General features: G+C 49.0%; 1 protein-coding gene across 1 annotated transcript in view; it reads left to right on the top strand.

The window, feature by feature from the left end:
• Positions 1 to 26,591, top strand: part of LOC132401195 (sialate:O-sulfotransferase 2-like) — a 470,540-nt gene that overhangs the window by 67,023 nt on the left and 376,926 nt on the right. The window lies entirely within an intron of this gene.

Below are 26,591 nucleotides of genomic sequence, written 5' to 3'. Positions count from 1 at the left end.
GGTCCCACACCACCAGGTTCAGGAACAGTTATTACCCTCAACCATCAGGTCCCACACCACCAGGTTCAGTAACAGTTATTACCTTAACCATCAGGTCCCACACCACCAGGTGCAGGAATAGTTATTACCTCAACCATCAGGTCCCTCACCACCAGGTTCAGGAACAGTTATTACCCTACAACCATCAGGTCCCACACCACCAGTTTCAGGAACAGTTATTACCCTACAACCTTCAGGTCCCACACCACCAGGATCAGGAACAGTTATTACCCTCAACCATCAGGTCCCACACCACCAGGTTCAGGAACAGTTATTACCCTCAACCATCAGGTCCCACACCAACAGGTTCATAATCAGTTATTTCCTCAACCATCAGGTCCCACACCTCCACAATCAGGAACAGTTATTACCCTACAACCAACAGGTCCCACACCACCAGGTTCAGGAACAATTGTTACCCTACAACCATCAGGTCCCACACCACCAGCTTCAGGAACAGTTATTACCCTCAACCATCAGGTCTCACACCACCAGGTTCAGGAACAGTTATTACCCCTCAACCATCAGGTCCCACACCACCAGCTTCAGGAACAGTTATTAACCTACAACTATCAGGTCCCACACCACCAGGTTCAGGAACAGTTATTACCCTCAACCATCAGGTCCCACACCACCAGGTTCAGGAACAATTATTACCCTCAACCATCAGGTCCCACACCACCAGGTTCAGCAACAGTTATTACCCTACAACCATCAGGTCCCACACCACCAGGTTCAGGAACAATTATTACCCTCAACCATCGGGACCCACACCACCAGCTTCAGGAACAGTTATTACCCTCATCCATCAGGTCTCACACCACCAGGTTCAGGAACAGTTATTACCCCTACACCATCAGGTCCCACACCACCAGGTTCAGGAACAGTTATTACCTTAAACATCAGGACACACACAAGTAGGTTCATGAACAGTTATTGCCCCTCAACCATCCGGTCCCACGCCACCAGGTTCAGGAACAGTAATTACCTCAAAAAAGAGGCCCCATACCACCACGTTCAGGAACAGTTATTACCCTCAACCAACAGGTCCCACAGCACCAGGTTCAGGAACAGTTATTACCTCAACCATGAGGCCCCATACCACCAGGTTCAGGAACAGTTATTACCCTACAACCATCAGGACCCACAGCTCAAGGTTCAGGAACAGTTATTACCCTCAACCATCAGGTCCCACAACACCTGGTTCAGGAAAGTTTATTACCTCAACCATCAGGTCCCACACCACCAGGTTCAGGAACACTTATTACCCTCAACCAACAGGTCCCACACCACCAGGTTCAGGAACAGTTATTACCCTACAACCTTCAGGTCCCACACCACCAGGATCAGGAACAGTTATTACCCTCAACCATCAGGTCCCACACCACCAGGTTCAGGAACTGTTATTACCCTACAACCATCAGGTCCCACACCACCAGGTTCATAATCAGTTATTACCTCAACCATCAGGTCCCACACCACCAGCTTCAGGAACAGTTATTACCCTCAACCATCAGGTCTCACACCAACAGGTTCAGGAACAGTTATTACCCCTCAACCATCAGGTCCTACACCACCAGCTTCAGGAACAGTTATTACCCTCAACCATCAGGTCTCACACCGCCGGGTTCAGGAACAGTTATTACCCCTCAACCATCAGGTCCCACACCACCAGCTTCAGGAACAGTTATTTCCCTCAACCATCAGGTCCGACACCACCAGGTTCAGGAACAGTTATTACCCAGAACCATCAGGTCCCACACCACCAGGATCAGGAACAGTTATTACCCTCAACCATCAGGTCCCACACCACCAGGTTCAGGAACAGTTATTACCCTACAACCATCAGGTCCCACACCACCAGGTTCAGGAACAGTTATTACCCTCAACCATCAGGTCCCACACCACCAGGTTCAGGAACAGTTATTACCTTAACCATCAGGTCCCACACCACCAGGTTCAGGAACAGTTATTACCTCAACCATCAGGTCCCACACCACCAGGTTCAGGAACAGTTATTACCCTACAACCATCAGGTCCCACACAACCAGTTTCAGGAACAGTTATTACCCTACAACCTTCAGGTCCCACACCACAAGGATCAGGAACAGTTATTACCCTCAGCCATCAGGTCCCACACCACCAGGTTCAGGAACAGATATTACCCTCAACCATCAGGTCCCACACCAACAGGTTCATAATCAGTTATTTCCTCAACCATCAGGTCCCACACCTCCACGATCAGGAACAGTTATTACCCTACAACCAACAGGTCCCACACCACCAGGTTCAGGAACAATTGTTACCCTACAACCATCAGGTCCCACACCACCAGCTTCAGGAACAGTTATTACCCTCAATCATCAGGTCTCACACCACCAGGTTCAGGAACAGTTATTACCCCTCAACCATCAGGTCCTACACCACCAGCTTCAGGAACAGTTATTACCCTCAACCATCAGGTCACACACCGCCGGGTTCAGGAACAGTTATTACCCTCAACCATCAGGTCCCACACCACCAGGTTCAGGAACAATTATTACCCTCAACCATCAGGTCTCACACCACCAGGTTCAGGAACAGTTATTACCCCTCAACCATCAGGTCACACACCACCAGCTTCAGGAACAGTTATTACCCCTCAATCATCAGGCCCCACACCACCAGCTACAGGAACAGTTATTACCCTCAACCATCAGGTCCCACATCACCAGGTTCAGGAACAGTTATTAACCTACAACCATCAGGTCCCACACCACCAGCTTCAGGAACAGTTATTAACCTACAACTATCAGGTCCCACACCACCAGGTTCAGGAACAATTATTACCCTCAACCATCAGGTCCCACACCACCAGGTTCAGCAACAGTTTTTACCCTACAACCATCAGGTCCCACACCACCAGGTTCAGGAACAATTATTACCCTCAACCATCAGGACCCACACCAGTAGGTTCATGAACAGTTATTGCCCCTCAACCATCCGGTCCCACGCCTCCAGGCTCAGGAACAGTAATTAAGTCAAACAAGAGGCCCCATACCACCACGTTCAGGAACAGTTATTACCCTCAACCAACAGGTCCCACAGCACCAGGTTCAGGAACAGTTATTACCTCAACCATGAGGCCCCATACCACCAGGTTCAGGAACAGTTATTACCCTACAACCATCAGGACCTACAGCTCCAGGTTCAGGAACAGTTATTACCCTCAACCATCAGGTCCCACACCACCTGGTTCAGGAAAGTTTATTACCTCAACCATCAGGTCCCACACCACCAGGTTCAGGAACACTTATTACCCTCAACCAACAGGTCCCACACCACCAGTTTCAGGAACAGTTATTACCCTACAACCTTCAGGTCCCACACCACCAGGATCAGGAACAGTTATTACCCTCAACCATCAGGTCCCACACCACCAGGTTCAGGAACAGTTATTACCCTACAACCATCAGGTCCCACACCACCAGGTTCATAATCAGTTATTACCTCAACCATCAGGTCCCACACCACCAGGTTCAGGAACAATTGTTACCCTAGAACCATCAGGTCCCACACCACCAGCTTCAGGAACAGTTATTACCCTCAACCATCAGGTCTCACACCACCAGGTTCAGGAACAGTTATTACCCCTCAACCATCAGGTCCTACACCACCAGCTTCAGGAACAGTTATTACCCTCAACCATCAGGTCTCACACCGCCGGGTTCAGGAACAGTTATTACCCCTCAAACATCAGGTCCCACACCACCAGCTTCAGGAACAGTTATTACCCTCAACCATCAGGACCTACACCACCAGGTTCAGGAACAGTTATGACCTTCAACCATCAGGTCCCACATCACCAGGTTCAGGAACAGTTATTAACCTACAACCATCAGGTCCCACACCACCAGGTTCAGGAACAATTGTTACCCTACAACCATCAGGTCCCACACCACCAGCTTCAGGAACAGTTATTACCCTCAACCATCAGGTCTCACACCACCAGGTTCAGGATCAGTTATTACCCCTCAACCATCAGGTCCTACACCACCAGCTTCAGGAACAGTTATTACCCTCAACCATCAGGTCTCACACCGCCGGGTTCAGGAACAGTTATTACCCTCAACCATCAGGTCCCACACCACCAGCTTCAGGAACAGTTATTACCCTCAACCATCAGGTCTCACACCACCAGGTTCAGGAACAGTTATTACCCCTCAACCATCAGGTCCCACACCACCAGCTTCAGGAACAGTTATTACCCCTCAATCATCAGGCCCCACACCACCAGCTAAGGGAACAGTTATTACCCTCAACCATCAGGTCCCACATCACCAGGTTCAGGAACAGTTATTAACCTACAACCATCAGGTCCCACACAACCAGCTTCAGGAACAGTTATTAACCTACAACTATCAGGTCCCACACCACCAGGTTCAGGAACAGTTATTACCCTCAACCATCAGGTCCCACACCACCAGGTTCAGGAACAATTATTACCCTCAACCATCAGGTCCCACACCACCAGGTTCAGCAACAGTTATTACCCTACAACCATCAGGTCCCACACCACCAGGTTCAGGAACAATTATTACCCTCAAACATCAGGACCCACACCAGTAGGTTCATGAACAGTTATTGCCCCTCAACCATCCGGTCCCACGCCACCAGGTTCAGGAACAGTAATTACCTCAAACAAGAGGCCCCATACCACCACGTTCAGGAACAGTTATTACCCTCAACCAACAGGTCCCACAGCACCAGGTTCAGGAACAGTTATTACCTCAACCATGAGGCCCCATACCACCAGGTTCAGGAACAGTTATTACCCTACAACCATCAGGACCCACAGCTCCATGTTCAGGAACAGTTATTACCCTCAACCATCAGGTCCCACACCACCTGGTTCAGGAAAGTTTATTACCTCAACCATCAGGTCCCACACCACCAGGTTCAGGAACACTTATTACCCTCAACCAACAGGTCCCACACCACCAGGTTCAGGAACAGTTATTACCCTACAACCTTCAGGTCCCACACCACCAGGATCAGGAACAGTTATTACCCTCAACCATCAGGTCCCACACCACCAGGTTCAGGAACAGTTATTACCCTACAACCATCAGGTCCCACACCACCAGGTTCATAATCAGTTATTACCTCAACCATCAGGTCCCACACCACCAGCTTCAGGAACAGTTATTACCCTCAACCATCAGGTCTCACACCACCAGGTTCAGGAACAGTTATTACCCCTCAACCATCAGGTCCTACACCACCAGCTTCAGGAACAGTTATTACCCTCAACCATCAGGTCTCACACCGCCGGGTTCAGGAACAGTTATTACCCCTCAACCATCAGGTCCCACACCACCAGCTTAAGGAACAGTTATTACCCTCAACCATCAGGTCCCACACCACCAGGTTTAGGAACAGTTATTACCCAGAACCATCAGGTCCCACACCACCAGGATCAGGAACAGTTATTACCCTCAACCATCAGGTCCCACACCACCAGGTTCAGGAACAGTTATTACCCTACAACCATCAGGTCCCACACCACCAGGTTCAGGAACAGTTATTACCCTCAACCATCAGCTCCCACACCACCAGGTTCAGGAACAGTTATTACCTTAACCATCAGGTCCCACACCACCAGGTTCAGGAACAGTTATTACCTCAACCATCAGGTCCCACACCACCAGGTTCAGGAACAGTTATTACCCTACAACCATCAGGTCCCACACCACCAGTTTCAGGAAGAGTTATTACCCTACAACCTTCAGGTCCCACACCACAAGGATCAGGAACAGTTATTACCCTCAACCATCAGGTCCCACACCACCAGGTTCAGGAACAGTTATTACCTTAACCATCAGGTCCCACACCACCAGGTTCAGGAACAGTTATTACCTCAACCATCAGGTCCCACACCACCAGGTTCAGGAACAGTTATTACCCTACAACCATCAGGTCCCACACCACCAGTTTCAGGAAGAGTTATTACCCTACAACCTTCAGGTCCCACACCACAAGGATCAGGAACAGTTATTACCCTCAACCATCAGGTCCCACACCACCAGGTTCAGGAACAGTTATTACCCTCAACCATCAGGTCCCACACCAACAGGTACATAATCAGTTATTTCCTCAACCATCAGGTCCTACACCTCCACGATCAGGAACAGTTATTACCCTACAACCAACAGGTCCCACACCACCAGGTTCAGGAACAATTGTTACCCTACAACCATCAGGTCCCACACCACCAGCTTCAGGAACATTTATTACCCTCAACCATCAGGTCTCACACCACCAGGTTCAGGAACAGTTATTACCCCTCAACCATCAGGTCCTACACCACCAGCTTCAGGAACAGTTATTACCCTCAACCATCAGGTCTCACACCGCCGGGTTCAGGAACAGTTATTACCCTCAACCATCAGGTCCCACACCACCAGCTTCAGGAACAGTTATTACCCTCAACCATCAGGTCTCACACCACCAGGTTCAGGAACAGTTATTACCCTCAACCATCAGGTCCCACACCACCTGGTTCAGGAAAGTTTATTACCTCAACCATCAGGTCCCACACCACCAGGTTCAGGAACACTTATTACCCTCAAACAACAGGTCCCACACCACCAGGTTCAGGAACAGTTATTACCCTACAACCTTCAGGTCCCACACCACCAGGATCAGGAACAGTTATTACCCTCAACCATCAGGTCCCACACCACCAGGTTCAGGAACAGTTATTACCCTACAACCATCAGGTCCCACACCACCAGGTTCATAATCAGTTATTACCTCAACCATCAGGTCCCACACCACCAGCTTCAGGAACAGTTATTACCCTCAACCATCAGGTCTCACACCACCAGGTTCAGGAACAGTTATTACCCCTCAACCATCAGGTCCTACACCACCAGCTTCAGGAACAGTTATTACCCTCAACCATCAGGTCTCACACCGCCGGGTTCAGGAACAGTTATTACCCCTCAACCATCAGGTCCCACACCACCAGCTTCAGGAACAGTTATTACCCTCAACCATCAGGTCCTACACCACCAGGTTTAGGAACAGTTATTACCCAGAACCATCAGGTCCCACACCACCAGGATCAGGAACAGTTATTACCCTCAACCATCAGGTCCCACACCACCAGGTTCAGGAACAGTTATTACCCTACAACCATCAGGTCCCACACCACCAGGTTCAGGAACAGTTATTACCCTCAACCATCAGGTCCCACACCACCAGGTTCAGGAACAGTTATTACCTTAACCATCAGGTCCCACACCACCAGGTTCAGGAACAGTTATTACCTCAACCATCAGGTCCCACACCACCAGGTTCAGGAACAGTTATTACCCTACAACCATCAGGTCCCACACCACCAGTTTCAGGAAGAGTTATTACCCTACAACCTTCAGGTCCCACACCACAAGGATCAGGAACAGTTATTACCCTCAACCATCAGGTCCCACACCACCAGGTTCAGGAACAGTTATTACCCTCAACCATCAGGTCCCACACCAACAGGTTCATAATCAGTTATTTCCTCAACCATCAGGTCCTACACTTCCACGATCAGGAACAGTTATTACCCTACAACCAACAGGTCCCACACCACCAGGTTCAGGAACAATTGTTACCCTACAACCATCATGTCCCACACCACCAGCTTCAGGAACATTTATTACCCTCAACCATCAGGTCTCACACCACCAGGTTCAGGAACAGTTATTACCCCTCAACCATCAGGTCCTACACCACCAGCTTCAGGAACAGTTATTACCCTCAACCATCAGGTCTCACACCGCCGGGTTCAGGAACAGTTATTACCCTCAACCATCAGGTCCCACACCACCAGCTTCAGGAACAGTTATTACCCTCAACCATCAGGTCTCACACCACCAGGTTCAGGAACAGTTATTACCCTCAACCATCAGGTCCCACACCACCTGGTTCAGGAAAGTTTATTACCTCAACCATCAGGTCCCACACCACCAGGTTCAGGAACACTTATTACCCTCAACCAACAGGTCCCACACCACCAGGTTCAGGAACAGTTATTACCCTACAACCTTCAGGTCCCACACCACCAGGATCAGGAACAGTTATTACCCTCAACCATCAGGTCCCACACCACCAGGTTCAGGAACAGTTATTACCCTACAACCATCAGGTCCCACACCACCAGGTTCATAATCAGTTATTACCTCAACCATCAGGTCCCACACCACCAGCTTCAGGAACAGTTATTACGCTCAACCATCAGGTCTCACACCACCAGGTTTAGGAACAGTTATTACCCAGAACCATCAGGTCCCACACCACCAGGATCAGGAACAGTTATTACCCTCAACCATCAGGTCCCACACCACCAGGTTCAGGAACAGTTATTACCCTACAACCATCAGGTCCCACACCACCAGGTTCAGGAACAGTTATTACCCTCAACGATCAGGTCCCACACCACCAGGTTCAGGAACAGTTATTACCTTAACCATCAGGTCCCACACCACCAGGTTCAGGAACAGTTATTACCTCAACCATCAGGTCCCACACCACCAGGTTCAGGAACAGTTATTACCCTACAACCATCAGGTCCCACACCACCAGTTTCAGGAACAGTTATTACCCTACAACCTTCAGGTCCCACACCACAAGGATCAGGAACAGTTATTACCCTCAACCATCAGGTCCCACACCATCAGGTTCAGGAACAGTTATTACCCTCAACCATCAGGTCCCACACCAACAGGTTCATAATCAGTTATTTCCTCAACCATCAGGTCCTACACCTCCACGATCAGGAACAGTTATTACCCTACAACCAACAGGTCCCACACCACCAGGTTCAGGAACAATTGTTACCCTACAACCATCATGTCCCACACCACCAGCTTCAGGAACATTTATTACCCTCAACCATCAGGTCTCACACCACCAGGTTCAGGAACAGTTATTACCCCTCAACCATCAGGTCCTACACCACCAGCTTCAGGAACAGTTATTACCCTCAACCATCAGGTCTCACACCGCCGGGTTCAGGAACAGTTATTACCCTCAACCATCAGGTCCCACACCACCAGCTTCAGGAACAGTTATTACCCTCAACCATCAGGTCTCACACCACCAGGTTCAGGAACAGTTATTACCCCTCAACCATCAGGTCCCACACCACCAGCTTCAGGAACAGTTAGTACCCCTCAATCATCAGGCCCCACACCACCAGCTACAGGAACAGTTATTACCCTCAACCATCAGGTCCCACATCACCAGGTTCAGGAACAGTTATTAACCTACAACCATCAGGTCCCACACCACCAGCTTCAGGAACAGTTATTAACCTACAACTATCAGGTCCCACACCACCAGGTTCAGGAACAATTATTACCCTCAACCATCAGGTCCCACACCACCAGCTTCAGCATCAGTTTTTACCCTACAACCATCAGGTCCCACACCACCAGGTTCAGGAACAATTATTACCCTCAACCATCAGGACTCACACCAGTAGGTTCATGAACAGTTATTGCCCCTCAACCATCCGGTCCCACGCCTCCAGGCTCAGGAACAGTAATTAAGTCAAACAAGAGGCCCCATACCACCACGTTCAGGAACAGTTATTACCCTCAACCAACAGGTCCCACAGCACCAGGTTCAGGAACAGTTATTAACTCAACCATGAGGCCCCATACCACCAGGTTCAGGAACAGTTATTACCCTACAACCATCAGGACCCACAGCTCCAGGTTCAGGAACAGTTATTACCCTCAACCATCAGGTCCCACACCACCTGGTTCAGGAAAGTTTATTACCTCAACCATCAGGTCCCACACCACCAGGTTCAGGAACACTTATTACCCTCAACCAACAGGTCCCACACCACCAGGTTCAGGAACAGTTATTACCCTACAACCTTCAGGTCCCACACCACCAGGTTCAGGAACAGTTATTACCCTACAACCTTCAGGTCCCACACCACCAGGTTCATAATCAGTTATTACCTCAACCATCAGGTCCCACACCACCAGGTTCAGGAACAATTGTTACCCTAGAACCATCAGGTCCCACACCACCAGCTTCAGGATCAGTTATTACCCTCAACCATCAGGTCTCACACCACCAGGTTCAGGAACAGTTATTACCCCTCAACCATCAGGTCCTACACCACCAGCTTCAGGAACAGTTATTACCCTCAACCATCAGGTCTCACACCGCCGGGTTCAGGAACAGTTATTACCCCTCAACCATCAGGTCCCACACCACCAGCTTCAGGAACAGTTATTACCCTCAACCATCAGGTCCTACACCACCAGGTTCAGGAACAGTTATGACCTTCAACCATCAGGTCCCACATCACCAGGTTCAGGAACAGTTATTAACCTACAACCATCAGGTCCCACACCACCAGGTTCAGGAACAATTGTTACCCTACAACCATCAGGTCCCACACCACCAGCTTCAGGAACAGTTATTACCCTCAACCATCAGGTCTCACACCACCAGGTTCAGGAACAGTTATTACCCCTCAACCATCAGGTCCTACACCACCAGCTTCAGGAACAGTTTATACCCTCAACCATCAGGTCTCACACCGCCGGGTTCAGGAACAGTTATTACCCTCAACCATCAGGTCCCACACCACCAGCTTCAGGAACAGTTATTACCCTCAACCATCAGGTCTCACACCACCAGGTTCAGGAACAGTTATTACCCCTCAACCATCAGGTCCCACACCACCAGCTTCAGGAACAGTTATTACCCCTCAATCATCAGGCCCCACACCACCAGCTACAGGAACAGTTATTACCCTCAACCATCAGGTCCCACATCACCAGGTTCAGGAACAGTTATTAACCTACAACCATCAGGTCCCACACAACCAGCTTCAGGAACAGTTATTAACCTACAACTATCAGGTCCCACACCACCAGGTTCAGGAACAGTTATTACCCTCAACCATCAGGTCCCACACCACCAGGTTCAGGAACAATTATTACCCTCAACCATCAGGTCCCACACCACCAGGTTCAGCAACAGTTATTACCCTACAACCATCAGGTCCCACACCACCAGGTTCAGGAACAATTATTACCCTCAACCATCAGGACCCACACCAGTAGGTTCATGAACAGTTATTGCCCCTCAACCATCCGGTCCCACGCCACCAGGTTCAGGAACAGTAATTACCTCAAACAAGAGGCCCCATACCACCACGTTCAGGAACAGTTATTACCCTCAACCAACAGGTCCCACAGCACCAGGTTCAGGAACAGTTATTACCTCAACCATGAGGCCCCATACCACCAGGTTCAGGAACAGTTATTACCCTACAACCATCAGGACCCACAGCTCCAGGTTCAGGAACAGTTATTACCCTCAACCATCAGGTCCCACACCACCTGGTTCAGGAAAGTTTATTACCTCAACCATCAGGTCCCACACCACCAGGTTCAGGAACACTTATTACCCTCAACCAACAGGTCCCACACCTCCAGGTTCAGGAACAGTTATTACCCTACAACCTTCAGGTCCCACACCACCAGGTTCAGGAACAGTTATTACCCTACAACCATCAGGTCCCACACCACCAGGTTCATAATCAGTTATTTCCTCAACCATCAGGTCCCACACCACCAGGTTCAGGAACAATTGTTACCCTAGAACCATCAGGTCCCACACCACCAGCTTCAGGAACAGTTATTACCCTCAACCATCAGGTCTCACACCACCAGGTTCAGGAACAGTTATTACCCCTCAACCATCAGGTCCTACACCACCAGGTTCAGGAACAGTTATTACCCCTCAACCATCAGGTCCTACACCACCAGCTTCAGGAACAGTTATTACCCTCAACCATCAGGTCTCACACCGCCGGGTTCAGGAACAGTTATTACCCCTCAACCATCAGGTCCCACACCACCAGCTTCAGGAACAGTTATTACCCTCAACCATCAGGTCCTACACCACCAGGTTCAGGAACAGTTATTACCCTCAACCATCAGGTCCCACACCACCAGGTTCAGGAACAGTTATTACCCTGCAACCATCAGGTCCCACACCACCAGGTTCAGGAACAGTTATTACCCTCAACCATCAGGTCCCACACCACCAGGTTCAGGAACAGTTATTACCCTACAACCATCAGGTCCCACACCACCAGTTTCAGGAACAGTTATTACCCTACAACCTTCAGGTCCCACACCACCAGGATCAGGAACAGTTATTACCCTCAACCATCAGGTCCCACACCACCAGGTTCAGGAACAGTTATTACCCTCAACCATCAGGTCCCACACCAACAGGTTCATAATCAGTTATTTCCTCAACCATCAGGTCCCACACCTCCACGATCAGGAACACTTATTACCCTCAACCAACAGGTCCCACACCACCAGGTTCAGGAACAGTTATTACCCTCAACCATCAGGTCCCACACCACCAGTTTCAGGAACAGTTATTACCCTACAACCTTCAGGTCCCACACCACCAGGATCAGGAACAGTTATTACCCTCAACCATCAGGTCCCAGACCACCAGGTTCAGGAACAGTTATTACCCTACAACCATCAGGTCCCACACCACCAGTTTCAGGAACAGTTATTACCCTACAGCCATCAGGTCCCACACCACCAGGTTCAGGAACAGTTATTACCCTACAACCATCAGGCCCCACACCACCAGGTTCAGGAACAGTGATTACTTTACAGCCATCAGGTCCCACACCACCAGGTTCAGGAACAGTTATTACCCTCAACCATCAGGTCCCACACCACCAGGTTCAGGAACAGTTATTACCCTACAACCATCAGGTTCTGTACCACCAGGTTCAGGAACAGATATTACCCTACAACCATCAGGACCCACACCACCAGGTTCAGGAACAGTTATTACCCTACAGCCATCAGGTCCCACACCACCAGGTTCTGTAACAGTTATTACCCTCAACCATCAGGTCCCACACCACCAGGTTCAGGAACAGTTATTACCCTACAACCATCAGGTTCTGTACCACGAGGTTCAGGAACAGTAATTACTCCTCAACCATCAGGACCCACACCAGCAGGTTCTTGAACAGTTATTACCTCAACAATCAGGTCCCACACCAACAGGTTCAGGAACAGTTATTACCCTACAACCGTCAGGTCCCACACCACCAGGTTCAGGAACATTTGTTACCCTACAACCATCAGATCCCACACCACCAGGTTCAGGAACAGTTATTACCCTACAACCATCAGTACCCACAGCACCAGGTTCAGGAAGTTATTACCCTACAACCAACAGGTTCCACAGTTATTAACCTACAACTATCAGGTCCCACACCACCAGGTTCAGGAACAGTTATTACCCCTCAACCATCAGGTCCCACACCATCAGGTTCAGGAGCAGTTGTTACCCTACAACCATCAGGTCCCACACCACCAGGTTCATGAACAGTTATTACCCTCAACCATCAGGTCCCACACCACCAGGTTCATGAACAGTTATTACCCTCAACCATCAGGTCCCACACCACCAGGTTCAGGAGCAGTTATTACCCTACAACCATCTGGCTTCTGAATGGCTGAGGATAACTTCACTCACCACAACTCTGAACTGACTGACTGTACAATCTACAGACTCACTTTCCATGATTCTACAACTCATGTGATATTTTTATTGAATAGTTTGGCCTCTCTTGCACTTTGGTTGTTTGTCAGTCTTCGTTAATTTAGAGTGTATTAAAGATTCTATGGTACTGCTTTACTGTAAATGCTTGAAGGAATATAAATCTCAAGGTAGCATATGGAAATGTGTATGCACTTTGATAATAATTTGATCTTTGAGGGACTCCAGCTGCAATATTAGACTGGAGAAACTGTGGTTGTTCTCCTTAACAAAGTAATTTGAGGAGATTTGATAGAGGTCGACAAGTTCATGACTCATGGAATTGCATAATTCAAGTGAAGGTATTCCTATTAGTGATGGTTCAAGGACAGGGTTTAGTCCTTTAAACATTATTGGATGATATATCCTGGGGGGATTTGAGCAGAGAAACTATTTTACACTGTGTAGTAATATTGTGGAATTCATTTTCTGTGGAGGTGGTAAAAACATTCACTCAACTCTTCAGGATGCAATTGGATAGACACCAGGGTTAATTGACAGGTTTCTGAGAACTTGGCACCAGAATGGGACTGATGGGATTTTGTACACAATGTGGGCTCAGTGGCTTCCTGTGCTGGCAAAATACTGATTTAACTTTTCAAGTTCTAAACAATTTGGCCACTCATTTCGACATATCAATATGCTTTGTCGAAACGGGCCCTGATCTGGTTCTCTTCATTTCACTTCTCCATCCATCTCCCCACCACCTGCACCCTCTCCGCTCTGCAACTATCGGACACTGAACAACCTGGTCACCACTTCAGTGATCACATGAATTTCCCATTGTGGAGAAATGGTATAGAATTGTGGATTTAAAGAGCAAACACGAGGAAATCTGCAGATGCTGGAAATTCAAACAACAACACACACAAAATGCTGGTGGAACACAGCAGACCAGGCTTCCTGGTTTAGTTTTTCCTGCTCTGAACAATTTGGACACTCATTTTGACATTTCAGTGTCTTGTTGAACCAGGTCCTGACCCTTACTGAGATAGAGCAGCTTTGCACTGAATTTATGTCCAATTTTCCCTATGATACGGTAGAGAAAAAATAATTTTACCCCGTGCTAATCTCACAGTATACTGTACTGGAAGAATAACTTATTTTAAGGCTTGACATCCACCACTGGAAAACAGAAACCTCCTCCATCTGCAGGGTTCAGTAGCACTGTGGTCAGTATAATACTGTTACCGGGGGCTCAGCTCCTCTGCTGTCTGGAAGGAGTTTGTATGTTCTCCCTGTGACGATATGTGTTTTCTCCTGATACTCCGGTTTCTTCCCACACTCCAAAGATATCCAGTTAATTAGTCATACAGGTGTAATTGGGCTTGCTGGGCCAGAAGGGCTTAGTGTGTTGTACCTCTAAATCTAAATATTGAAAAGACCAAAGTTCCCATCACAAATTCACTTCTCCTTCTGTTTCCCCCCCACCCACCCCCACTGCTCCGCAACTATCGGACTCTGAACAGCCTGGTCACCGCTTTAGGGACCACAGGAATTTCCCACTGCGGAGAAACGGTACAGAGTTGTGGACACAGCTGAGTAGATGACAGGAACCAGTCTCCCCTCCATGGCTGCTTTACTGAGGCAGTGAGAAACGCAAAGACCTCACCCAGCCCAGACATTCTCTCTTCTCCCCTCTCCCATCGGGCAGAAGATACAGAAGCCTGAAAGCCCATCCCATCAACTCAAGGACGGCTTCCACCCTATCGAACAGTCCCCTAACACGGTAAAGTGAGCACTTGACCTCACAATCTACCTCATTCTGGAACTGCTGCTTATTGTCTGCCTTCACTGCCCTCGCCCTGTAACTCTAACGCCTTATTCTGTTCTGTTTTTGCTCTCCCCTTGTACAACCTCACTGCAGTGTGGTATTGAAATGGTGTCTATGGACAGTAAAACAACCTCACTGCATTGTGGTAATGAAATGGTGTCTATGGACAGTAAAACAACCTCACTGCATTGTGGTAATGAAATGGTGTCTATGGACGGTAAAACAACCTCACTGCATTGTGGTAATGAAATGGTGTCTATGGACGGTAAAACAACCTCACTGCATTGTGGTAATGAAATGGTGTCTATGGACGGTAAAACAACCTCACTGCATTGTGGTAATGAAATGGTGTCTATGGACAGTAAAACAACCTCACTGCATTGTGGTAATGAAATGGTGTCTATGGACAGTAAAACAACCTCACTGCATTGTGGTAATGAAATGGTGTCTATGGACGGTAAAACAACCTCACTGCATTGTGGTAATGAAATGGTGTCTATGGACAGTAAAACAACCTCACTGCATTGTGGTAATGAAATGGTGTCTATGGACAGTAAAACAACCTCACTGCATTGTGGTAATGAAATGGTGTCTATGGACAGTAAAACAACCTCACTGCATTGTGGTAATGAAATGGTGTCTATGGACGGCGTACAGAACAACATTCTTCACTGCACCTCAGTATATGGGGCAATAATAAACCAATTTACCAATTAGTTAGAAGTAAGTGTAAATCAGATGACCTACCAGCCTGTCCAACATCCAACTGTGACATCAGCCCTGCAGTCTAGTTCACGCACTGTAATCTTGCATCTCTTTGCTCATCAAGTTTCTACCAATCCTGATGTAGGGTCTCCACCTGGAATGTCGACTCTGCCTGGGCCTCCACAGATGTTTGATCCACTGAGTTCCTCTGCACTTTGTCCAGGCTTTATAAGGCATGGCCACTCTTGGAGTATTGGGAGCAGTTTTGGGCCCCTCATCTGGGACGTTCTGACATTGAAGATGGTCCAGAGAAGGTTCACAAGGATGATCTCGGGAAAATTCATGAGGAGTGTCTGATGGCTCTGGACCTGTACCCACTGGAGTTTAGAAGAATGAGGAGGGATCTCATTGAAACCTATCAAATATTGAAAGGCCTAGATAGAGTGGACATGGTGAGGAGGTTTTACTATAGTGAGGAAATCTAGGACAACAGGGCACAATTTCAGAATACAATAGAACAGAGATGAGGAATTTCTTTAGGCAGAGGGTGGTGAATCTGTGGAATTAATTTCCATAGATGGCTGTGAATGCTAAGTTATTGGGTATAATTAGAATCGAGGTTAATAGATTATTGATTAGTAATGACATTGAATCCCATTCTCCTGTCTTCTCTCTGTAATCTTCAGAGGGATATTAAATTTGTCATGATGGGAATGGCAGAGCAGACTTGATACTTTCCTCTGCCATATGGTCTCAGATACAAATTGTTTCTAATCGGTTTAAATGGTTCTATGCTAAGAAATGTGTATAGATCTTCCAATGTGGGACCCTGGGGAGATGGTACATTGTAGAACCTTGTTGCTTATGTCACTTTAAGACCACAGTTCAATACATTTCTGGCAACTATTTGTGAGTGGCGAAGCCAAGCTCCACACTGACTTTCCTGATACAGTCATGTTAAAGGTATTTATCAGTTGCAGAGTCTTTCCTCTGGAAATTCCACATTAAAGACTGGTTTGGTTTATGGGCAAAGTTCGCTCAGATACCAAATACTCTGGTGAACAGATTTTTGCCATTCACCTGCACTCTAGGGACAGTTTGCTGTCACCAATTTACCTAACAACCTTTGGGATGTGGGCAGAAACTGGAGTACCCGGAAGAAATCCACGCAGTCACAAGAAGAGCATGCAAACTCCACAAAGACAGTATCCTTTAGCGCTACGAGGCAGCAGCTTTACCACCTGCTAGCTAGTTCTCTAGAATAAATTTCATTTTAAGGGTAATATAAATTTGAAATCTGAATACAAATAAGTGATTGAGAAACCCAATCTGCTTATCTAAATTTTGAAATGATAAACCCAGTAGATGTATCAGTCAATTGTGGCCATTTTGCAAAGCCATATATCAAAGGATATTTTCTAAGGTGACTTTTTAACACTGTTGATGATGCTTTAAGATGCAATTTTATCACGCTGGTTGAAGTGAGAATCTGTGCCCAAGTGAAGTTCAGCAGAGGTTGGAGTAACAAACAAAACCTGGGTCCACTCCACGGCAATTTTTGGACATATTTATTCCAAGTGGAAAACTTGAGCACAATGCTGCTAGGATTTTCCAGAAATCTGCCTGTTTTTCACAGCTCCTTGCTGGCGTCAGTAATGTTGCTGCCTCCAAGTATTTTATAACATCACAATCCTTTAAAAAGAGATTAGATTTTGCTCCTCAGTTCAGATCGTAAAGTGGCAATGCCAGTGATGTCAGAACCTTTCTCCCAGCGTACAGCAATTAGACTGGCCTCCCAAAGCACTTAAGGTTAATAATGTACAATCCAATCTTATTTTTACCTGGAGATTAAAAAGGATCAACAAAGCCAATGCATTAGTCGGGGTTTAATCATCCAGGCTACCGTAGAGTTATGCAGTGTGGAAACTCATCAAATCTGATCTGACGGTGACAAGGAAGCATGCAGGAGTGAGATAGATTGGTAGCTGAGTGCTGTCACAACAACAACCTCGCACTCAATGTCAGCAAGACCAAGAAATTGATTGTGGGTTTCAGGAAGGTGAAGTTGGGAGAGCACCAGTCCTCTTTGAGGAGGCAGAAGTGGAAAGGGTGAACAGCTTCAAGTTCCTGGCTGTCAGTACCTTGGAAGATCTATTTTGGGCCCAACACAATGATTCAGTCATGAAGAAAGCATGCCAGCTGCTGTACTTCATTTGGAGTTTGGGGAGATTTGGTACGTATGTCACCAAAGACCTGCAGATCTCAACACACGTACCATGGAGACTATTCCTACTGGCTGCATCACCTCTCTGTACGGGGGCTCCATTACCCAGGATCGACAGAGGCTGGCTCAGCCAGTTCCATTACAGGCACGTCTCCTCACCGTAAAGAACACCTTCAAAGTCGACACTTCAAGAAGGCAGCATCCACTAAGGACTCTCAAATCCAGGACATTCCCTCCTCTTGTTACAGCCACCAGAGTGGTGCAGGAGTCTGAAAACCCACACTCAATATTTTAGGGACCGCTTCCTCCCCTTCCACCATCAGATTTCTGAATAGTTCATGAACCCATGGACACACCATCAGATTTCTGACTGGTCCATGAACACATGGACATCACCTCATTTTTCCCCTTTTGCATCATTTATTTAATTTTGTAACTTATAGATTTTTTATACCTTGCACTGCACTGCCACTGCAAAATGCGGTAATTAATGTAATGTTTGTAAAGGAGATGGGAGGCCTGTCCTGGTGTTGGAGGACAGTCCATGGGTGAGGGAGGGAGGGAGGGATGAAAAGAGCACATTTTGCTATTGTTTTGTTGCTTGTTGTAGTCTGTGTTGTTCTGCAGTCTCTGTGGCCATGCTGTGTTAGTGCTGAAATGTGTAGTGACACTTGTGGGCTGCCCCAGCACAACCCTCAGTGTATTGGTTGTTAACACAAATGGTACGTTTCACTGTTTCTTCCGATATACAAGTGATAAATATCTGAATCTGTTGCTACACAGCTTCTTTAACGCGACAACACTACATTACCTGCCACTTTAATGATGCTGCACACCCCTCCTTAAACATAGGGAGTGATCAGGACCTTTTCACAATGGGTCTTTTCTGTGCCATATCTATAGAGTTCTTCTGAAGAAACTCAAAGGAACCCAGTGAATGTCAGAGAAATGTGTACAATATACATCCTGAAATGCTTTTTCTTCACAAACATCCATGAAAACAGAGGAATGCCCCAAAGAATGAATGACAGTTAAATACCAGAACCCCAAAGTACCCCCCCGCTCCTCTCCCTCCCACGCGTAAGCAGCAGCAAGCAACAATCCCCCCCTCCCCCCACTGGCAAAAGAAAGCATCAAGTGTGCAGCAAATCATCAGCAAAGACCCAGACTTGCAGTGCTCCAAAGACTCCTTGTTCACCCGGTATTCGACATACCACAGGCTCTCTCTCTCCCCCTAATAAGGGAGAAAGGTGTCTCTGTTTCACAGCGAGAGGGGAGCCATAACAAAACAACTCTCTGGATTACGATGTTAAAAGGCCGTTGCGTCACTTTTACTGTGCTCTGTGCCCACAGATCTCAGGTCTCTGGGCACACAGACATAAATCTTCAGACTCCCCCGACACACTGATCTCCTGCCGGGACACCGACCTCCCGAGCCAGGAGATCTCGGACCTCCGAAGGCAAGCTAAGCTCTTAGGTCGTGTCTTTGGCACGTTGAATAACGGCCAGTTGTGAAACTCTGAGAGCGGGTCCCATTCCCGCAAAGAACCAAAGTCAGCGTGTAACTCCATGTCAGGATCTTCAAAAGAACCCTGAAAGGGAAAAACAGATATTAAAGATGCAGATAGAGCTGTTTCCAAAGATGCGAGCAAAGGAGTCGCTGTTTAGTGCCATCTTGGCTCAGCTCTGCCCCTTGATCCTGTTCTTGTGTTCCATGGTTAGTTACATCTGGGTTCGAGTTGCAACCACGTCAGAAGAGCGGATGGTAATCTGTTGACCCAAGCATGCGCTATTCAGTTAGATGATACATCACAGTCAGACCTGACCCTGATCTTTCCCATTACTGAGACAGCCACACTTCTTTCCAGTAAGCGAGATGAGGGGTGGGTTGTGGATAGCAGGGAGGCAGGGAGTTGAAGGGTGGGAGGGGAGGCGGTCAGGGAGGGGGGAATGGGGTTATTTGAGACGAATTGGGATGCACGTGGCTGATTTGCTTGCTTCCACCCTGAGAATTTCCCCCTGTGAAACACCTCAGCTATGAAGCCATTCATTGGAGACAAGAAATTGCAGATGCTGGAATCTGCAGCAACACAGAGACGCTTGAGTTGATCAGCGGGCCAGACCGAGCTGGTGAGTGGGTCAAGACGCATCAGCAGAGGTAAACAGATCATCAGTGTTTTGGTCAACACCCTTCATCTGGGCTGAGGAGAAGCAACCTCTCAAGTCCATTGAGAAATCCAAAGGCAGTATCTGTGAGCCTGAGTCTTCAGGAGGCTGGAGGTCAAAGAGGACACCCAGTCCTGGAATTAGAGGAGCGTGTGGGTGAGGGGGAGGAATGAGGCTTGTTTCATTGCTTGTTGAGGTGTGTGTTGTTCTGCTGGACATTATGGGCATGCTGTGTTGGTGCCAGAATGTGTATTGACACTTGTGGGCTGCCCCAGCACACCCTCGGGCGTGTTTGTTGTTGTTAATAATACATTTCACTGGATGTTTCAATGTACACCCAATAAATAAACAAATTGTTAATGAATGGAAGGCTGATGAAACATCTTGAGCTGAAATGTCAGTTTTCGGCTTTTTTTAAAGATGAGCTTCATTTATCACGTGCTTAGAAACCACTAATCATACGATGTGACTTTTGTGTCAACGACCAACACAGACCGAGGATATGCAAGGGGCAGCCCGCAAGCTCGCGGCCTGCCATGCTTCCAGCGCTAACTTAGCAAGTCCACAACTTGCCAACACTGACCCGTTCATCTTTGGAATGTATGAGGAAACCGGAGCCCAGAGGGAGGCTCATGTGGTTTTGGGGGAAATGTACACACTCCTTACAGATGGTAGTGGGAAATGAACCCCGATCGAGGACACTGTAAAGTGTTGTGCTAACCGCTGCGCTGTGGATTTCCCTCCACAGATGCTGCCCGACGATGTGCACAGCATGGGGGCTAGTCATCTCCCTGGTCTGTAAGCCTGAACAACACTCAGTAAGGTTTGAAGCCATTTATAGATCTTGCCAATTCGTATATTAGTTTCACAAGAATAAATATTTAGAGGGAGAAGTTTTGGAAATGTTACAAGTGAATTTAACACATTCTGGCAGTGCTCTGGTTCCTTCACATTCCACCAGTTTTAGTTGGCAATTTCCTAGTGGTTTTCCCAAAATATCCCAGTAAAATCCATAATTGGGTCAGGTTGCTCATTTGAGTGATGGTGTCCACAGCTGTCACTTACACTGACTCTGAAAGCAAGCACTGCCTCTCAGTTAGTCAAACAGACTGATCAAAGGGAAGCCAGGGATTACAAAGGAAGGCCTTTGACAAGATGGGTGAGACAACGGGTGGATTCCTTTAATGGAGAATGTCTGTGCGTGACTGTTTGACGTGGGGAGGCTGATCGAGAGGCAGCCACCACGTGGTCATCGACAGATTGTGGTCACGGTCCAGTCGAGTGGAATGTGGACACCTTCAACAATGAAAGGTACTTCCCGCTATGTGACTTGCTCCTTGAAACATCTGTGTTTCTGATGTTTAAGATCAAAGGAGACCATTCAGCCCACGCTATCCCTGTCTGCAAGAGTGCAGCTGTTACTCACTCTTGGTGTTAAAGGTCCTCCTGGTTTTCTGCTGTCTTTCAGCAACAGCCTTGACCCATTTCTTAACTGCAAAACGACGCTGCAGGGAGATGTCTCAATCGTTAGTGGCAATGGATCCAGGGGCATGAGTGACAGAGAGAGGCTGTGCAGGTTGGAGCAGAGCGGAATGAGGGACAATCTCACAGAGGTGTATAAAATCACGAGGGGCACAGATAGACTGAGGAAAACAGTCTTTTTCCATAGTTTGGGGAATCAAGGGCTAGAGGGCAGAGGTTTAAGGTGAAAGGGGAAAGATTTAATGCAAACCAGAGAGACAGTTTTTTCACTCAGAGTATGGGCAGTACATGGAACGAGCTGCTGGAGAACGTGGTTGAGCCAGATACATTTGAAAGGTACTTGGACAGGTTCATTCCTCTTAATTCATCCCAGGCACTCACACTCACCTGCACACTGGGAGCAAATTCCAATCCTTACATCGCTGGGGTGTGGGAGGAAGCCCACACATTCACAGAGAGAACATACAAACTGTAAAACAGTATTAAACCTGGGTCACTGGTCAGACAACAGCTTCACTACCTGTGTCCAACACCCCCCTGGGTCACTAGTCAGACAACAGCTTCACTACCTGTGTCCAAGACCCCCAGATCACTGGTCAGACAACAGCTTCACTACCTGTGTCCAACACCCCCCTGGGTCACTGGTCAGACAACAGCTTCACTACATGTGTCCAACACCCCCTGGGTCACTGGTCAGACAGCAGCTTCACTACCTGTGTCCAACAACCCCCGGGGTCACTGGTCAGACAGCAGCTTCACTACCTGTGTCCAACACACCCTGGGTCACTGGTCAGACAACAGCTTCACTACCTGTGTCCAACACCCCCCGGGTCACTGGTCAGACAGCAGCTTCACTACCTGTGTCCAACACACCCTGGGTCACTGGTCAGACAACAGCTTCACTACCTGTGTCCAACACCCCCTGGGTCACTGGTCAGACAGCAGCTTCACTACCTGTGTCCAACAACCCCCGGGGTCACTGGTCAGACAGCAGCTTCACTACCTGTGTCCAACACACCCTGGGTCACTGGTCAGACAACAGCTTCACTACCTGTGTCCAACACCCCCCTGGGTCACTGGTCAGACAGCAGCTTCACTACCTGTGTCCAACAACCCCCGGGGACACTGGTCAGACAGCAGCTTCACTACCTGTGTCCAACACACCCTGGGTCACTGGTCAGACAACAGCTTCACTACCTGTGTCCAACACCCCCCTGGGTCACTGGTCAGACAACAGCTTCACTATCTGTGTCCAACACCCCCCGGATCACTGCTCAGACAACAGCTTCACTACCTGTGTCCAACACACCCTGGGTCACTGGTCAGACAGCAGCTTCACTACCTGTGTCCAACACCCCCCTGGGTCACTGGTCAGACAGCAGCTTCACTACCTGTGTCCAACACCCCCTGGGTCAGTGGTCAGACAACAGCTTCACTACCTGTGTCCAACACTCCCTGGGTCACTGGTCAGACAACAGCTTCACTACCTGTGTCCAACACACCCCTGGGTCACTAGACAGACAGCAGCTTCACTACCTGTGTCCAACACACCCTGGGTCACTGGTCAGACAGCAGCTTCACTACCTGTGTCCAACACCCCCCTGGGTCACTGGTCAGACAGCAGCTTCACTACCTGTGTCCAACACCCCCTGGGTCACTGGTCAGACAGCAGCTTCACTACCTGTGTCCAACAACCCCCGGGGTCACTAGACAGACAGCAGCTTCACTACCTGTGTCCAACACCCCCTGGGTCACTGATCAGACAATAGCTTCACTACCTGTGTCCAAAACCCCCCAGATCACTGGTCAGACAGCAGCTTCACTACCTGTGTCCAACACACCCTGGGTCACTGGTCAGACAGCAGCTTCACTACCTGTGTCCAACACCCCCCCCCCCCCCCCCGGGTCACTGGTCAGACAGCAGCTTCACTACCTGTATCCAACAACCCCCGTGGGTCACTGGTCAGACAACAGCTTCACTACCTGTGTCCAACACCCCCCTGGGTCACTGGTCAGGCAACAGTTTCACTAACTGTGTCCAACACCCCCCGGGTCACTGGTCAGACAGCAGCTTCACTACCTGTGTCCAACACCCCCTGGGTCACTGGTCAGACAACAGCTTCACTACCTGTGTCCAACACCCCCCTGGGTCACTGGTCAGACAACAGCTTCACTACCTGTGTGCAACACCCCCCTGGGTCACTGGTCAGACAACAGCTTCATTACCTGTGTCCAACACCCCCCTGGGTCACTGGTCAGACAACAGCTTCACTACCTGTGTCCAACACCCCCCTGGGACACTGGTCAGACAACAGCTTCAGTACCTGTGTCCAACACCCCCCTGGGTCACTAGACAGACAGCAGCTTCACTACCTGTGTCCAACACCCCCTGGGTCACTGATCAGACAATAGCTTCACTACCTGTGTCCAAAACCCCCCAGATCACTGGTCAGACAGCAGCTTCACTACCTGTGTCCAACACACCCTGGGTCACTGGTCAGACAGCAGCTTCACTACCTGTGTCCAACACCCCCCTGGGTCACTGGTCAGACAGCAGCTTCACTACCTGTGTCCAACACCCCCTGGGTCACTGGTCAGACAACAGCTTCACTACATGTGTCCAACACCCCCTGGGTCACTGGTCAGACAGCAGCTTCACTACCTGTGTCCAACAACCCCCGGGGTCACTGGTCAGACAGCAGCTTCACTACCTGTGTCCAACACACCCTGGGTCACTGGTCAGACAACAGCTTCACTACCTGTGTCCAACACCCCCCTGGGTCACTGGTCAGACAGCAGCTTCACTACCTGTGTCCAACAACCCCCGGGGTCACTGGTCAGACAGCAGCTTCACTACCTGTGTCCAACACACCCTGGGTCACTGGTCAGACAACAGCTTCACTACCTGTGTCCAACACCCCCCTGGGTCACTGGTCAGACAACAGCTTCACTATCTGTGTCCAACACCCTCCGGATCACTGCTCAGACAACAGCTTCACTACCTGTGTCCAACACACCCTGGGTCACTGGTCAGACAGCAGCTTCACTACCTGTGTCCAACACCCCCCTGGGTCACTGGTCAGACAGCAGCTTCACTACCTGTGTCCAACACCCCCTGGGTCAGTGGTCAGACAACAGCTTCACTACCTGTGTCCAACACTCCCTGGGTCACTGGTCAGACAACAGCTTCACTACCTGTGTCCAACACACCCCTGGGTCACTAGACAGACAGCAGCTTCACTACCTGTGTCCAACACACCCTGGGTCACTGGTCAGACAGCAGCTTCACTACCTATGTCCAACACCCCCCTGGGTCACTGGTCAGACAGCAGCTTCACTACCTGTGTCCAACACCCCCTGGGTCACTGGTCAGACAACAGCTTCACTACCTGTGTCCAACACCCCCCCCCCCCCGGGTCACTGGTCAGACAGCAGCTTCACTACCTGTATCCAACAACCCCCGTGGGTCACTGGTCAGACAACAGCTTCACTACCTGTGTCCAACACCCCCTGGGTCACTGGTCAGACAGCAGCTTCACTACCTGAGTCCAACACCCCCCGGGTCACTGGTCAGACAGCAGCTTCACTACCTGTGTCCAACACCCCCCTGGGTCACTAGTCAGACAACAGCTTCACTACCTGTGTCCAACACCCCCTGGGTCACTGGTCAGGCAACAGTTTCACTAACTGTGTCCAACACCCCCCGGGTCACTGGTCAGACAGCAGCTTCACTACCTGTGTCCAACACCCCCCTGGGTCGCTGGTCAGGCAACAGTTTCACTAACTGTGTCCAACACCCCCCGGGTCACTGGTCAGACAGCAGCTTCACTACCTGTGTCCAACACCCCCTGGGTAACTGGTCAGACAACAGCTTCACTAACTGTGTCCAACACCCCCCTGGGTCACTGGTCAGACAACAGCTTCACTACCTGTGTGCAACACCCCCCTGGGTCACTGGTCAGACAACAGCTTCATTACCTGTGTCCAACACCCCCCTGGGTCACTGGTCAGACAACAGCTTCACTACCTGTGTCCAACACCCCCCTGGGTCACTGGTCAGACAACAGCTTCACTACCTGTGTCCAACACCCCCCTGGGTCACTAGATAGACAGCAGCTTCACTACCTGTGTCCAACACCCCCTGGGTCACTGATCAGACAATAGCTTCACTACCTGTGTCCAAAACCCCCCAGATCACTGGTCAGACAGCAGCTTCACTACCTGTGTCCAACACACCCTGGGTCACTGGTCAGACAGCAGCTTCACTACCTGTGTCCAACACCCCCCTGGGTCACTGGTTAGACAGCAGCTTCACTACCTGTGTCCAACACCCCCTGGGTCACTGGTCAGACAACAGCTTCACTACATGTGTCCAACACCCCCTGGGTCACTGGTCAGACAGCAGCTTCACTACCTGTGTCCAACAACCCCCGGGGTCACTGGTCAGACAGCAGCTTCACTACCTGTGTCCAACACACCCTGGGTCACTGGTCAGACAACAGCTTCACTACCTGTGTCCAACACCCCCCTGGGTCACTGGTCAGACAGCAG

This window comes from Hypanus sabinus, chromosome 10 (assembly GCF_030144855.1).
Source record: "Hypanus sabinus isolate sHypSab1 chromosome 10, sHypSab1.hap1, whole genome shotgun sequence".
NCBI classification, from domain to species: Eukaryota; Metazoa; Chordata; class Chondrichthyes; order Myliobatiformes; family Dasyatidae; genus Hypanus; species Hypanus sabinus.
The sequence above is the reverse complement of the archived record's forward strand: the minus strand, read 5'-3'. Positions and strand labels throughout refer to the sequence as shown.